The 13,334-nt window shown below is 44.4% G+C and overlaps 1 long non-coding RNA gene across 3 annotated transcripts; it reads left to right on the top strand.

The window, feature by feature from the left end:
* The first annotated feature begins 5,970 nt into the window (after positions 1 to 5,970).
* LOC116184124 (uncharacterized) lies at positions 5,971 to 10,489 on the top strand. 3 transcript variants are annotated; one of them, XR_004148864.2, is made up of 3 exons: positions 5,971 to 6,095; positions 7,984 to 8,113; positions 10,293 to 10,489. It is a non-coding gene; the product is annotated as an uncharacterized LOC116184124 (long non-coding RNA). The 3 variants fall into 3 exon arrangements; XR_013340841.1 differs by having other exon boundaries at positions 6,077 to 6,095; positions 7,961 to 8,113; XR_004148863.2 differs by lacking the exon at positions 5,971 to 6,095 and having other exon boundaries at positions 7,783 to 8,113.
* Positions 10,490 to 13,334: the final 2,845 nt, after the last annotated feature.

Here is a 13,334-nt window from a genome sequence, read left to right as displayed (position 1 = left end):
TCCCAGCAGACTAATTATTACAAAATTTCTCTGCCATTGCTTTGCAACGGTCCACAGCTTAACTAATTTAAAAATGCAAATGAATGCTAAATTGCAGTTGAATCTGAACCATCTCCTTCTCCCTCTCTGTCTCCTCCTTTCTTTTTTTCTTCTCTGCTGGGAAAAGAAAGATACAGCAGACATTAAATGCTGATGGTGAAAATCAATCTTTCAGATTTGAGGTAATTTAAAATTAGGTCCCAGTGCCAGGGATAGTGACATCACCAGAGCTGCTTGATTGATTCGTGATTTGAGGAGAAACAGCTTGGACTCAATCCTCCCTTTGTCCTTACAGAGAGAAATGAATGTTGCAGTCTTCAGCTCTTTTCCCTGGGAAGCTTTCACACTCAGATGGTCTCAGATGTTGGGCAGAGGCATTCAGGGAGAACACGAGCAAATGCCTGAGCTCAAACACATCTCCTTGTACTGCCATGGTCCTCGGGCATCAGGCTGGGGCTCTGTGCTTGTGCAGAATCAGCTGAAGGTTGTCCCCTCTGTAGCATCTCTAACCAGCTGCTGACACTCAGTTAAGCTGTTGGTACATTCAGAATCTGTAAGATCAGTCAAGATTGTCTCATGTCTGTCCCCTCCTTCCCCTGCCTGCTGACATCAGCTCTTGTCTGACTTCTTTAAGGAAGAGTCTATAGCTGCATGTGAGAGGGACTTGGACAAGCTCTGGCACCATGGTTGGTGGTTTGAGCTGCAGGATCACACAGACAGCAAACAGCCATTCACAGACAGCCTTGTTGCTTTCATAATGCCTGCACTGCACTGGAACACGAACACTGAGATAGAATGCTCAGAAATGGAACCCTTGAGCATTTAGAGAGTCAGTGATGGGCTCAGGGTGAAGTACTGGGATTACATTCCTCCATCCCTGGCAGAGTCTGGTAATCCAAGCCTCCCCACTCCTGACTGCAGATCTGTGTGCCAGGTAGCTGAGTTAGGTACCCAGACAAGAATTTCCAAAACAAAACTCCTCTGTGCTTCAGGGCTGAGGATAACAGACCTCCCTACCCGTTCATATATTGATGATAGTCTTCATGATAAATGACATCTTGCTGAGCAAAATATAGAAAATTACAAGAATCACCCCAGAGGGCAGCTGCTGGCAGCTGTGTACACAGGACTATATTGCTGTTCATGAAACATTTTTTCTATTTTGCAAATTGATGCAGAGATGAAATTTCACGACTGTTGACACTCACGTACAGCAGACGGATTTCTAAATGGGCTCTGCAGAGATGATTGAAATTCCAACTTGAGTTCCTCACTGTGTCCATTTGCTTTGTAAAATCCCACGTTGTTTGCTGGGCTGCTGTGAGATGGGAGGTAAACACGGTTCTTTGGAGCTGTGAACTCTTTTGTTGCCCCAAAGCAGCTGCTAGATGCACACAGCCTCACAGACACACACACCCCTCATGGACACACACACCTCTCCTCCCAGGTCCCAGACCAGCAAAGCCTGTGGGAGAGACTGCTTTTCAATTGCAATTCAAATGTTACAATTGTAGAGTCCTCCTAATCCTTTGAGAAAAGTGTGCATGGTTAAATCAAACTGCAATGCCTCAGGCTCTGGGTAGTTTTGTGGACCATCAGCTTAGTGCCAAATCTCCTGGGATATTTTCATGGATTCAGAACATACAGAGGGTGCTTCCAGCCCTTGCTCTTGGCAGATGTAGCAATTGAATTCCCATATGTGACCTCTTAATAATCCTGTGAGGAAGAGGAACCCTTAACCTTCTGTTCCATTCAGAAAAGCTTCCAGTGTCTCAGCCTGGGTGTAAATGTGTCCGTGAGAAAGCACAGGTAGTTTTCTGTGACTGCATTCAAAGAGGGAGGAAGGAGAAAGAGGAACAAGAGAGTGTTTCCTGCATTTTCCCTGGGCGAGTTTCTCCCTCTGCCCTGGGCTGCCCCAGGGGCTGTAGCTGGAGTTGGCAGTGCCAGCCCAAGGTCTGCTGGCTGCTGTTGATGGCAGCCCACGCTCACAGAAGGAGCTCTCTGGTGGAGATTTGCTTTAGTGCTGCTCTGTTATCCTGAGGTCCCGAGGGAGAGGAGAAGTCATTGCTGGGTAGCCGGGGTGTCTCTGCTGCAGGCTGACAGTCTCTGTGAGCTAAGCAAGAGCTTCTGGAGGTTTCTCTGTGTGTGCCCATTAAAGCCCTCAGGGGATCATCAGCACACGGTGAAGGATGGCTGGAGAATTTTCCCAACACTTCTCTGGCCTCGTGTCCAGGGGGAAGGCAACAGAGGAGCTTTTATGCAGCCCAGAACTGCAGGAGTCCTGATGGCTGCACTGGAGAGCTGCATTGCTGGTGGTGCTCTTGCAGGAGCTTTACAGCCACACATGTGACAGCCTTAATTTTGGGTGTGTGAACGAGGCCAAATCCTCATCTTGGTGATACCAGTACAAAACTGAGGTTTATTATTATTTTAATTTCAGGGTAAGCTCTAGGCTTACTTTGGGAACAGGGTCTGACCAAAGACCACCTGTGCAGTGGGAAGGGATGAGGAAAACCTGGCAAGCCACAGTCCCTCTGGGCACAGAGTGCTGCAGATCTGTGTTTGTCCTTTCCACGTGTGCTCTGAGGCAATCCCTTCAGTAAAAACCCATGTCCCTCCTGCCTCAGAATGTGTTTGGGGGAGGAAGATTAAAACTGGATCTCCATTAAAACTGGGTCTCCTCTGTGGGCATGTTTCAGAATCCCATATATATGTGTGTGCAAACACACACACCAAAATAAGTTTATGTATTAATGTAGTTTTGTTTCCATATCACCCGGGGGTGTTTTTTCCCCTGTGATTTTCTGTTAGTAGACAACAAAGCAAATCGAAGATTATTTCCATTTAATTTTAGTGATGAAGAGCATTGCAGTCACAAGAGGTTTACCATTAATGTTGGAGGACATTAAGTATTTGGGGTTTTTTTAGTTGCAGGATAATAATGTTCTGGTGTAAATGTTTTATAATTATCTCATGAATTATTCATGGTTAACTTGTTAACCCGGCATTTTATGGGATATGGTCTCTGGAGTGCAAGGAGAAATTTAAAGATAAATAAATGTGAAGACAGGACCCAGCTGCAACAAAGAAAATGCATCGAGACCTCTGATTTATTTTCTGTCTGTGATAAAGGGTGTTTTAATTCTTTTATTTATATTTTTGTGTGTGATGAGCCAAAGAACTTGAGTAAGTGGATGAGGTTATTTTCTATATATAGAGAAAGAAAAGAAAAACTGGGAAATAAATCAAATTGTCTTCATTGTTTTTTAATCTGAAAGTGGTGCTTGAATTATTTCACCTATTGTTCTACAGCACAGAGGTTCTATTATTGTTGATACCGTCTCCATCTGGTGAAGCATTAATGAAAATGGAAACCAGCAGATATTTTTCTTTATGCATAGTATTGGGCCTTTTTTCTGTCTTCACATTTCCTTCTACTTCCCCTTCTCCTCTCTTCTTTCATCCTTATTCTCATTTCAGTTCTTTAATAATTTCTTGTTTAGAAAATATTTTTCTCTCTTTCCTTTTCCATTCTTTTCTTTGTTCCTCTGGGACTGTCTTTTTCTCCTCACTTTCCTCTGATTCATTCACCTGTTAATGTTTTTTATTGCCTGCAACACCCTCTTGGTTCTCTCTGTTTCTCACAGGATCTTTGTGATATCTGCTGGAGTCCATGAGCCTTGACCCCAACTTCTGAGGGAGGAATCAGACCTGGAGAAAAGTTCCTGCAATTCAAAGAAACCAGGTGGCAACTTCTGGAAGAAGAATGGTGAAACTCAAACCTAGACTTCCAGCCTGAATGTCCATCAGGCCTTGGTAATCAAAATGCACCAGGAAGATGTGCAATAACTGCATTGCTATATGCCAGAGATCAATGAGCAGAACATCTGCAAGGGCCTGAGAAGGCTCCCAGCTTGCCTGACCTCCATGAATCCAAATGGAAAAGAGAGCATGGCAAATGCCATTAATCCCAACATGAGTAAAGCTGTCCTTGTATCCAGAGAAAAACTGACAGCTGACACAGGACTGGCACCTGCAGGGATCTCTGCAGGAGCAAAGTCTCCTCTGTGGGAGATTAAAGCTTGGTGCAAACTCCAAGGTCACCTCTGTATAAGCAGTGGGAAGGGAACAGTATAAAATTTGGGATCACCTGAGCTCGCTGGCATCCAGCTGCTTAGCATGTTGAGGTTTATTGCCCTGGAGATTCCACAAAGAGCTTTCATCCAGCAGGAGCTCTGGGTCCTGCAGAGTCTGATGGATATCCTTAAACATTTTGGAGTGACAGTTTGGAGGGTAGCTGGCAAAACATGGGCCAGAACAATGAACTCACAAGCAGAAATTTTTAGAGAGGGTATTTGAGAATGAAAGAGTGATTCCACCAACCTTCACCATTCGTTTATTTAAATTTATGCTATAAAATGGGCAGCAGAGGAAAGTCAAAACTTGCACTGATTTTTCATTCTCTTTCCCTCCTGCCCCTGATTTTTTATTTATTAAACTACTCTGGGTGCACCTTTCAAATGACTTTTTTTGGCTTGCTGTTTATTATATCTTCATCAGCCTTGAAATGGCAGCTGCAGGCAGCTTGATAAATGGATCGAAAAGCTGCTTCTGCCAGAGCCAAACTAACAAAACACCTCAGTATTCATAAGCCTTTTTGTTTTAGCATTTCTAAAACAAGCACTATTTCCCTCAAAGCATCACTGAAGCAAAGCATGCACCAGTACCCCTGAGTGTTTCAAGAGAGGGATTTTTTAATCCAGTGATGCCCAGGGCAGAAGTTCCTCACTGGGTCATGGGCAGGACTCAGCCTGCAGCTCTGGAGAGCAAGGGCAGAGAAAGAGAGAGAGAAAGAGAGAGAGATGTGGTCTTAGGAAGGCTGAGATAATCTTCAGTCCAGAATGTGCTGGGCAGATCAATGGAGTAAATGTGGCAACATGCATGAAATTGGGTCCTGCTGACAGACACCTGCAGCTTCCATGCAGCTATTTCTTACCCAGATACTTTCTGAAGTCTTCATTTCATCCCAATCCTTCTTTAAATATGAACAGCTCAATATATCCTTGGTTCAAACCTTTTGTCCTTAGCACACTTATATTCCACAGTTGGCCCAGTCTGGCAGTAAAAAAGGGTTTAGCTGCCATGGCTTATTGACAGTGGTGAATGGTTCAGTCCCATTTGTGAAGGTATAACATACCCACAAGAAAATAAATACTCCATAAGAAAGTGGTAAGGAACCATGCAGGTGAAAGCCTGTCATGTTATCTGCTGTAGCTTACAGCACAAACATTGCAGCAAAGGAAGTGAGAGGGAGGAAAATCCAACACCACAAAAAAAAAAAAAAAAAAAAAAAAAAAAAAAAAAAAAAAAAAAAAAAAAAAGAGAGAGAGAGAGAAAAGAAAACCCAAACAGGAATGAAAATGTGGCTTCTGAGAGGAAGGAAGAGCCTAGTGGTGAGTACTGCAGGCTGAATATGTAAGGCAAAGGATGTGAGTGTCCCCTCAGCCTGAGCTGTTGGTGTGGAATTTGCCCCTGTGGATCACCCCGACAGCAGTGCACCCCACTCTCCTGCACCCAGCAAGGTGGCAGCTCTGCAAGGACACCTGATGGGCTCTGCCAAAGTTAATAATCTTCTTGTCTCTGTCCTTACCCACTGCCTACCTGGGTTCTGGCTGTCTCTGGTTGTCCCTGGCTGTCTCTGACCATCTCTGGCTGTCCCTGGCTGTCTGTGTCACCGAGGGGATGCCAGGGGATGTCCTGGCTGCTTAGGGACACATCTTCCCAGTGGTGATTCCAATGCCACGGCCACACTGTGGGATTTCTTTCCTAGTTATGAGGAGCCACTTATCCCTGAGTTATTGCAGTCACCCAGCCCTGTCTCCTTTTTCCTGTCTGCTCCAGTCTCTCTTCAGAACTGCCTGGGTTCAGGAAGAATTTTGCTGCTCCTTGAGGCAGGAGGTGAGTGTGGCACAGAGGGATGGATGCTGCTTTTCACTCCCTGGAAAGATGTGGCGTGCCCAAGGCCGTGCTGACAGGAATGCTAATGGGAATAAGAGGTAAGAGAGCAGAAGGTACCTGGACCCCCGTGGTTCTCTGGTTATTTAGAATGCATAATTGCAGTTTGTTTAACACCAAAGGATAACTGATCATTCACAGGAAAGAAGCCAGTAGTGGAGATCAATATTTCTATTGCTCTGCTGGAAAAATAGCAGAAAAGGAATGGCTCTTTAATGATTACAGCACAGCAGAAGAAGTCTGTGCTTAAGGCTGTTTGTAGCAGGGGCCAGCAGAGGGTTTGTGCAATGCTGGCTCTCACTGCAGACTTGAGATTCAGTGAATGGTGTGGATGATGTACCCTGCACTCCAGATGTGGTTTGGCTGGAGACAGGGCAGAGAACAGCTCTGCAATCTTTCATCCAGAGAGAAAAATTAACTTATCCTGAAGGTAAAATATGGATATATGTAGGATAGTAACTTGAGTACATCTCAACTGAGCATTTCAGCCTCCATTTTCTACTCAGACCATAGTGATGAATATTTTTTCTACAGTTACCAAGAGCTGACTTCACTTGGCACAGCCAGAGCTGGGTTTGCATTGGCACCTGTGGGATCCTGTGGTAGAAGCACAGACAATCTGTTTTACCAAAATGTTTAGCTGAAAGTTTTTGTTTCAAATTAAATATTTGTTGAGCCCTTCTTGGAGGGTCTTATGGAAGGAGGAAGTTTTTGAATGAGATTCTGCGTAGGAATTCTTTATTATAGGCACTGTCGAGGAATGTGGTACTGAATTAACTATAGCTGAGCTTGTGCTTGTTTTGGTCATGAATCAATATCCCGATTTCTCATTCACAACTTGCAACTTGTATATAATTATTCTGCCATGCTCTGTGAAACAAAAGACTGAGAATTGTCCCAAAACAAAAGTATTTTCTGCGTTGGTTTGGATGAGGAGGCCAAGCCTGGCTCACCGTCTGTGTTAGCACTGCTTGCACTGAGGAGCAGCCCGGCTTTCTGGGAGCCTGGCTGGCTGAACACATGTGAATCTTGTCCTGGACTTATCCAGACCACTAAGCAGTTTTGAGGAAAAAATAAATGAAGAATCTCTGCATAAAAAATCAGCACTGGGGGAGCTGGAACAGGTTTTCTCTTGGGGTGTCCACAAACTCATCTCCCAAGGCTTCTGGCAATCAGGGCACCCAGTGCTCAGTGCCACAGGTTTCCCTGGCACAAGACTGACCTCCAGTGGCACTGGCTTGTGTGGTTGGGCTGTAAATCTGGGGACGATGTGTGCAAATGCTCTTTAGAGGCCACACGTTCCATTTTCAGGGCAGATATTTGCTCCTTGCCTTCTTCAGACCTTGTCTCAGGGAAATTCTGAAAATGTTCTAATGTAATAGGAAGGAAATATCCTACCTATGGCTTCTCTCACTGCAGGCCAAAGTGGTGAGAAAGAAAGGGGCAAAAGGGAAAGAAGAACCTGAAACTTTTGGGGCAGAGTGAATTTCACTCTGCGAATGAAATTCTGCTGCCTGCATTTGAGGTACTTAATCCCAGGGTACTGCATGATTTGCAGCTCTGTCTCTGCAGGGTGAGGGGGGAAACTCATCCCAATTTAACCTGTGGTTCTACTTCCCAGGGTGGCAAGCAGCTGGGAGGAAGTGCTCACCTGAATGAGGAGGAAGCACCAGCATCATCACTCAGGCTTTCCTTCCTTTCTAGAAATCAACCACACAGCCTCTGCTAATGGCAGAATTACAGCTCTCTGATCCCTCTAAAATTGACACAGGGCCTTCCCTTTTTTGTTGCTGGTGGGAGTTTGGCTCCCCCATGTCTTTGTAGAGGGTTTCCTTGTGTTTCATGTGTCCTCAACACGGTTCTGCTGGTGGCTCTCTCTGACACTTTCCTCACTGTGTGAATACAGATCTCTCCTCATCCTTACTGCAGCACCCAGCTTCTTCCAGTGGGGAGTCACTTGGTGGATTTAGGAAGAGGTGTCCTGGCTGGCTGATAGCTAGTAGAGCTCCAAGAGAAGGAAGAAGATATTTCCTCTGCCAGTGGAGAGCTTCTGTGAATGGTGAGAAACAGCAAATCAGCAATGCTTATTTATCTGTGGGAAGGTGAGGAACTTGTCAGCTGCTAGAGATAGGTCCTGATGCTGATTTCCAAAGGAAACCTGGCATCACAGAGTAAGGACAAGATATGGTGTGAGGGGCTGCCCTGGATCTAGTTCAGTTGCTGCATTTTTATCTCTGAGGGGATGTTCAAGAGAAGAGCTGTCATTGGTGTACAATTTTTGGGCACCCAGGGCTGCATTAACCAAGAGAGATCTTTGACTTTTGTAGGTAATCAGAGGTCATCCTGGACCAAGTACATCTGATATTCAGACTCAATAAGGCTCAGCTTTAGCTCAGATTTGTACTCAGGACAGATTCCAGTCACAGACTTTGAACTGAGGCACTTGTCCCCTGTCAGAATCTGGAAAGGGGAGGTGGGAAGTTTGCAGTGCCCTGAGTGAGAGAATAATTCACCTGGTGATTTATGCTGGTATCTGTTGTGGGGCTTAGGGGTTGGGGTAAACTTGGACAGGCTTTAAAATGGAGAGATGAAATATCTCACTGAAAAGGAACAGCAGGAGCTGGGAGCAACTGGGAGAGGTCTCTGGAGGGAGCAGGGCAGGCACAGCTGAGCTGCCTTTCCCAAAGCCTGCTTAGCATAGGCCAAGGCCCTCATTTACTATGGACTGGAGGGATGTTTTACAAGTGCCCCTTCTGGTTCAGAGAGATATGAAATCTGTCTGTAATTAAGTTAATTTGGAGTTGAACATGGGCAAAGATAATGAGGTGGAAATAACAAAAGAAGAAAGATGGGAAGGTGTTGCTAAGGAACAGGTCTTTTGCATTAAATCCTCTTCCTTCCCCAGTCAAATAAAATAATTTTTAGGATCTGAATGGCTGAGTGATGGGGCAGACAGAGCACAGGCATGGAAATGATTGCTAGATGAAGAGTTCAGAGTAATAAAGGAGTTAAGAGGAGGGGTGTGACTTGGAGAATTGAGAAAGGCAGAAAGGGTGACAGCTGTGGGCAGTACAATTCAGTGGCTTTGGGCTCAGCAGAGTGGTGTCCTGTGCCTGACTCACCCTTTGTTTGAGGGAGCCCCCAATGCCCTGAGCCTCCTCTGGGAATTGCTCTGAGATATGGATAGGACTGGCCACCACCACATCTTGCTTATCAAAGATCAGCAAACAGCTCTGCTCAGAGCACAAGGCTTTGAACTTCTCCCGTGCTTGACCCTGCTGAGAATTCCCACTGAAGTCAAGCATCAGGCTGAAGGTTTAAGATTGCTTCTCTTTGGCTTTTAGAAATGGTGTAAAATATAATATGTTCAAGCCAAAAGGAGGATGGAAGAGAGGTCCACAGAAAGGACCAGAATATTTAACAGCCAGCAAAGCGTAAGCAAATAGACAAGTCATTATCAATGAGTTTGTTTGAATTTGACAGAGCTTTCCTGCAAACATGGGGGAGGCAAGGGGGGTGAAGAATTCCCCGCCAGTGTGAGCTGTAATAAAGGACCTGCTGTTTTCTGATTCTCACTCTCTGTGAAAATTGAAAAGGTTAGCCAGGTAATTGAAATCGGGACTGGAATACAAATAATGGTGTGAAAACCCTACAGCTGGCAAATAAAGTTGCAGAGAAAAGATTCAGCTCTCAGTGGAATTTCTTAGCAGCAAAAAAGACCGGATGGATGGGGGAAAGAGATGATTTTCAATATACCTGTTCCTCCTGGGAGGGAAGATAGGGAATGAAATGAGACCGGAAGGAAGCAGGCTGAGACTAGCACTTATATGAGTGTTCCTTGCTGTTAATGCAAGAGACACAGGAAAACTGGGCTGTGCTGAGGCTGAATCATGTCTGGCAGTCCCTGCTGCCTCTTGGAGGAGTGCAGTGGGTTTGCTGGGATTTGCTAGGCTGCCATGTGAGCTCCAGCTTTGGGACTATTTAGTGTTACAAGCACAGAGAGCCAGCTCCATCCACATGACTCAGCCCTCATTTGGGGCTGGGATACATAACCAAAGCAGATGTATCTGGGCCAGTGTCAACTGCTGCTCATCTCTGTTTCATGCAGGAACACAAACTGGTTTGCATCATTTTAAGCTAAAAGCTTGCTGTGTCTCAGTTCCAATGGAAGGGCCTGCCAGTGCTACTGAAATGGAAATTTATACCTGCTGCTCTTTCTGTGGTTTGTTTTTCTGCAGGAGCAAGTAACCTGAGCTGGGAGGAGACAGTGCTGCAGGGCTTAGGGGAAGCTGAGTTTTTTGGTGCTAGCCAGGTTTGTTCAAACTCAAAAGAATGTCACTCAAAAAAACCCTCTTCATGGATTTCCCTACTACCAAGCCAGCTAAGAAACCCCAGTCCGTACATGGTTAAATAAACATGGTTAAAGATACCTCCAGGTTCCTGTGTTTGTGTTTTGTGCTTTGTTTCCTTCCTCACAGACAGTCTGGTGAGTTTTTCTGTTTCCCAAAACTGTGACTCCTTTAAACTGTGACTTTTGTACTTTTTTGCTGCAGTTGCTCGGTGCTGCCCAACCCACCTGCACTGCAGTCAACAGCAGCATGAAAAAACTTCTTTTTGGAGACTTTCCATTCAGTTCAGGCAGCTGTTTAGCACATTCACTGGCAGAACAGAACTCTTCCCTGCCCTTGTCATCTCCAAAGAAGTAAAGAATACTGCAAGGCTGAAAACAAATGCCGCAAATTCTCCACATGCTAGAGCTTTGTTGGAACTTCTCTGCCTTTTGAGTGTAGCCCAGGTGTCCCAGAGGCACCAGCCCCAGAAAAATGAACAAAGTGGTAGGTGAGCCCCTGAGGGTGCTGTTCTCCCTCTGTATAGTGGTGATTTAACTGTGAGCCATTTGCTTTGCTCATTTGGAGCATGATTTTCCTACTGAGTCATTTCTAAGGGACTCTCTTGGGTTCTGAAAAAATGAAACAAACTGAAAGGGTCTGATAAACATACCTGCTCTGCAACAAAGAGCATACAGCACTCCAAGGTGACTTGTGCCTGGTTGTGTTTTTCAGCTGCAGAAGTTATACATAAAAACTACCTGTAAAACACCTAAAATAGATGACTGAAGCAGGTCAGCTGAATTGGTTTTAGCACAGCTTTTTTCCCCCTCATTTGATTAGCAAAAGGAATACAGTTTTCTTGTGATGGGGATCATGTTATAGACATCTGAGTCAGAGGGTCTTCTGGAAGACCCACATCTAGCCAAAAAAACAAACAAAATCCTGTTCTTCTGAGAAGGAACTTGTTGCATTTCATTAAATAGTGTAAGCTGAGGATGCAAGAAAAAAGTTATTTGGGATTTTACAATAAGAACCTCAGTATTTTATTAATGAATTAGCTATCCTAGTGGGAAACAAATTATTTCAACAGCTCCCATACACCTAAAATTAATTATTCTTTAAAAATTAAGTGGATTTAAGATAATTTGCCTTTAAAACGTCAGCTACAGCTTTTCAGGGTTTCACAAAGTCTAGGTGGTAAAAGAAAGTCTTCTTCTGCTGGTAGCAAATGAGCTTAGCTCTGTCTGGGTATGACCAAGGCAGGCTGTTGACTACCCAGAATTTAAATGGAAATAAATGTTGAGAAAAATTTTTGACTCTCCTGGAGAGGTTCTTTCATTATGGTCCATTCTGTACATAGCAAATTCCTTTTTTCAGAGTCAGGGAATCATGCACAAGATGTTCACTGTCTTTTGGTGCATGGTGACCTGCCCTAACAACCTCAAAAGTGTTTTTTTCCCAGGAGAGGAAACCTGTAGGGGCCAGATTGGGCAATTTTCGGCAGTTTCTTTGTGAGCTCTTTTAACCCCCAGCTCACTCTGAAGGACATTTGCCATCATTGCATTGACTTGGACCAAATTCTAAACTCCATTTAATCCTTGAAAGATTTTTTTTTGTTTTGTTTTCTTGTTCATTCTGCTTTCACTATCATATTTCTCCTTACATTAATATCCGTTTGATATGGAAATGCCACAGCTCAGCAATTTGCTAGTTTGTAGGAAAAGAAATCTCAGTGGTGAAGACACTAGCAAGTATCATAATGAAAGCAGAGAAAATGAGAGAGCTGTGTGAGAACAGAGAGGGAGAGCAGATCTGGCTGTTCCAGAGGCTGGGAAGGAGAGTTCCTGCTTTGGGACCCTCTCCTGGCTATGACAACTGTGCTGCCCAGTTTATAACCTCCTCCTCGGTAGGAGCAGTTGTGCAGAATTCTTGGATGACATTCTTCAAGGCCCATGGGGATTTGTGCTGGTTTTGTGCAAATATACCAGCTGAAATGCTGAAATATGTTGGTAGGGTTTTTTTGTTAGTTTTTTTTGTTTGTTTGTTTGTTTGTTTTTTTAAGGACAGTGACTTGGAATGAGCTCTTGGTGTCCTGCACTTGGTGCTGGCTGGACATTTGGGGAATGTCCATCTTCTGCTGCTCACATGGAAGCAGAGGGAGAAACAAGAAGCACGAGGTTTTCTGGAACATGGACCAGGCTTAGGTAGACAGAGTTTAGTATATTTATTTTCATGTTACATACAGATACAGGTAACCATCTCTGCAGCTGAAATGTACATTTAGTTTTACTGATAAGCTGTGGTTTAAACACTTCAAAACACAGCAGTGTTCAAAAACTCTTCATATAACCTGAACAGAACTGCCCACCTGCTGTTCATGGTGTTTTCCCCAACTGAACCTGGTGTTAGATCTGAGCATCACTCATTGGCAGCAAACACAATTCTTCTCTCCTTTGAGTCTTCCTTGTAGCACATTTCAGACTCTCCACGTTTTGTTCACAGTGCTGGAGCACTGCCCCTGCTCTTCACACTTTCTGCTCACACATTTGCACATTTCCCAGAGAGAAACAGAAGCAGAGAAATAAATCAATAGACAGTTCTGTCTCAAAAGTCACGCTTGATTTCAAATAAATACAGTTTTATCACACCAGACCACTTTGGGGGAAGGAGAGTTGTTCTCCATTTTTGTGCAACAGGAGTTTTTCTCAGCCAGTTGCCAACATTTTTCAGCAGCTGGCTATGAAAGCTCCTTAATGTATAAATAAAGGAACGGCATCAGCTTTCATGACATCTCTATCCATCTTCTTGTTTTTTTTCATCTCTGGATCCAGCTTTCAAAATGCAGGAGGTAAATATCAGAGCAGAGTGATAAATAACTCAAGCACTGACCTTTGGGGAAGAAAAGCCTCCAGTGGACATCAACTACATTTAGGGTCAAAGTGAATCAAC

This window comes from Lonchura striata, chromosome 15, assembly GCF_046129695.1.
Source record: "Lonchura striata isolate bLonStr1 chromosome 15, bLonStr1.mat, whole genome shotgun sequence".
Lineage (NCBI taxonomy): Eukaryota > Metazoa > Chordata > Aves > Passeriformes > Estrildidae > Lonchura > Lonchura striata.
This window is presented reverse-complemented; position numbering and strand designations above follow the sequence as displayed.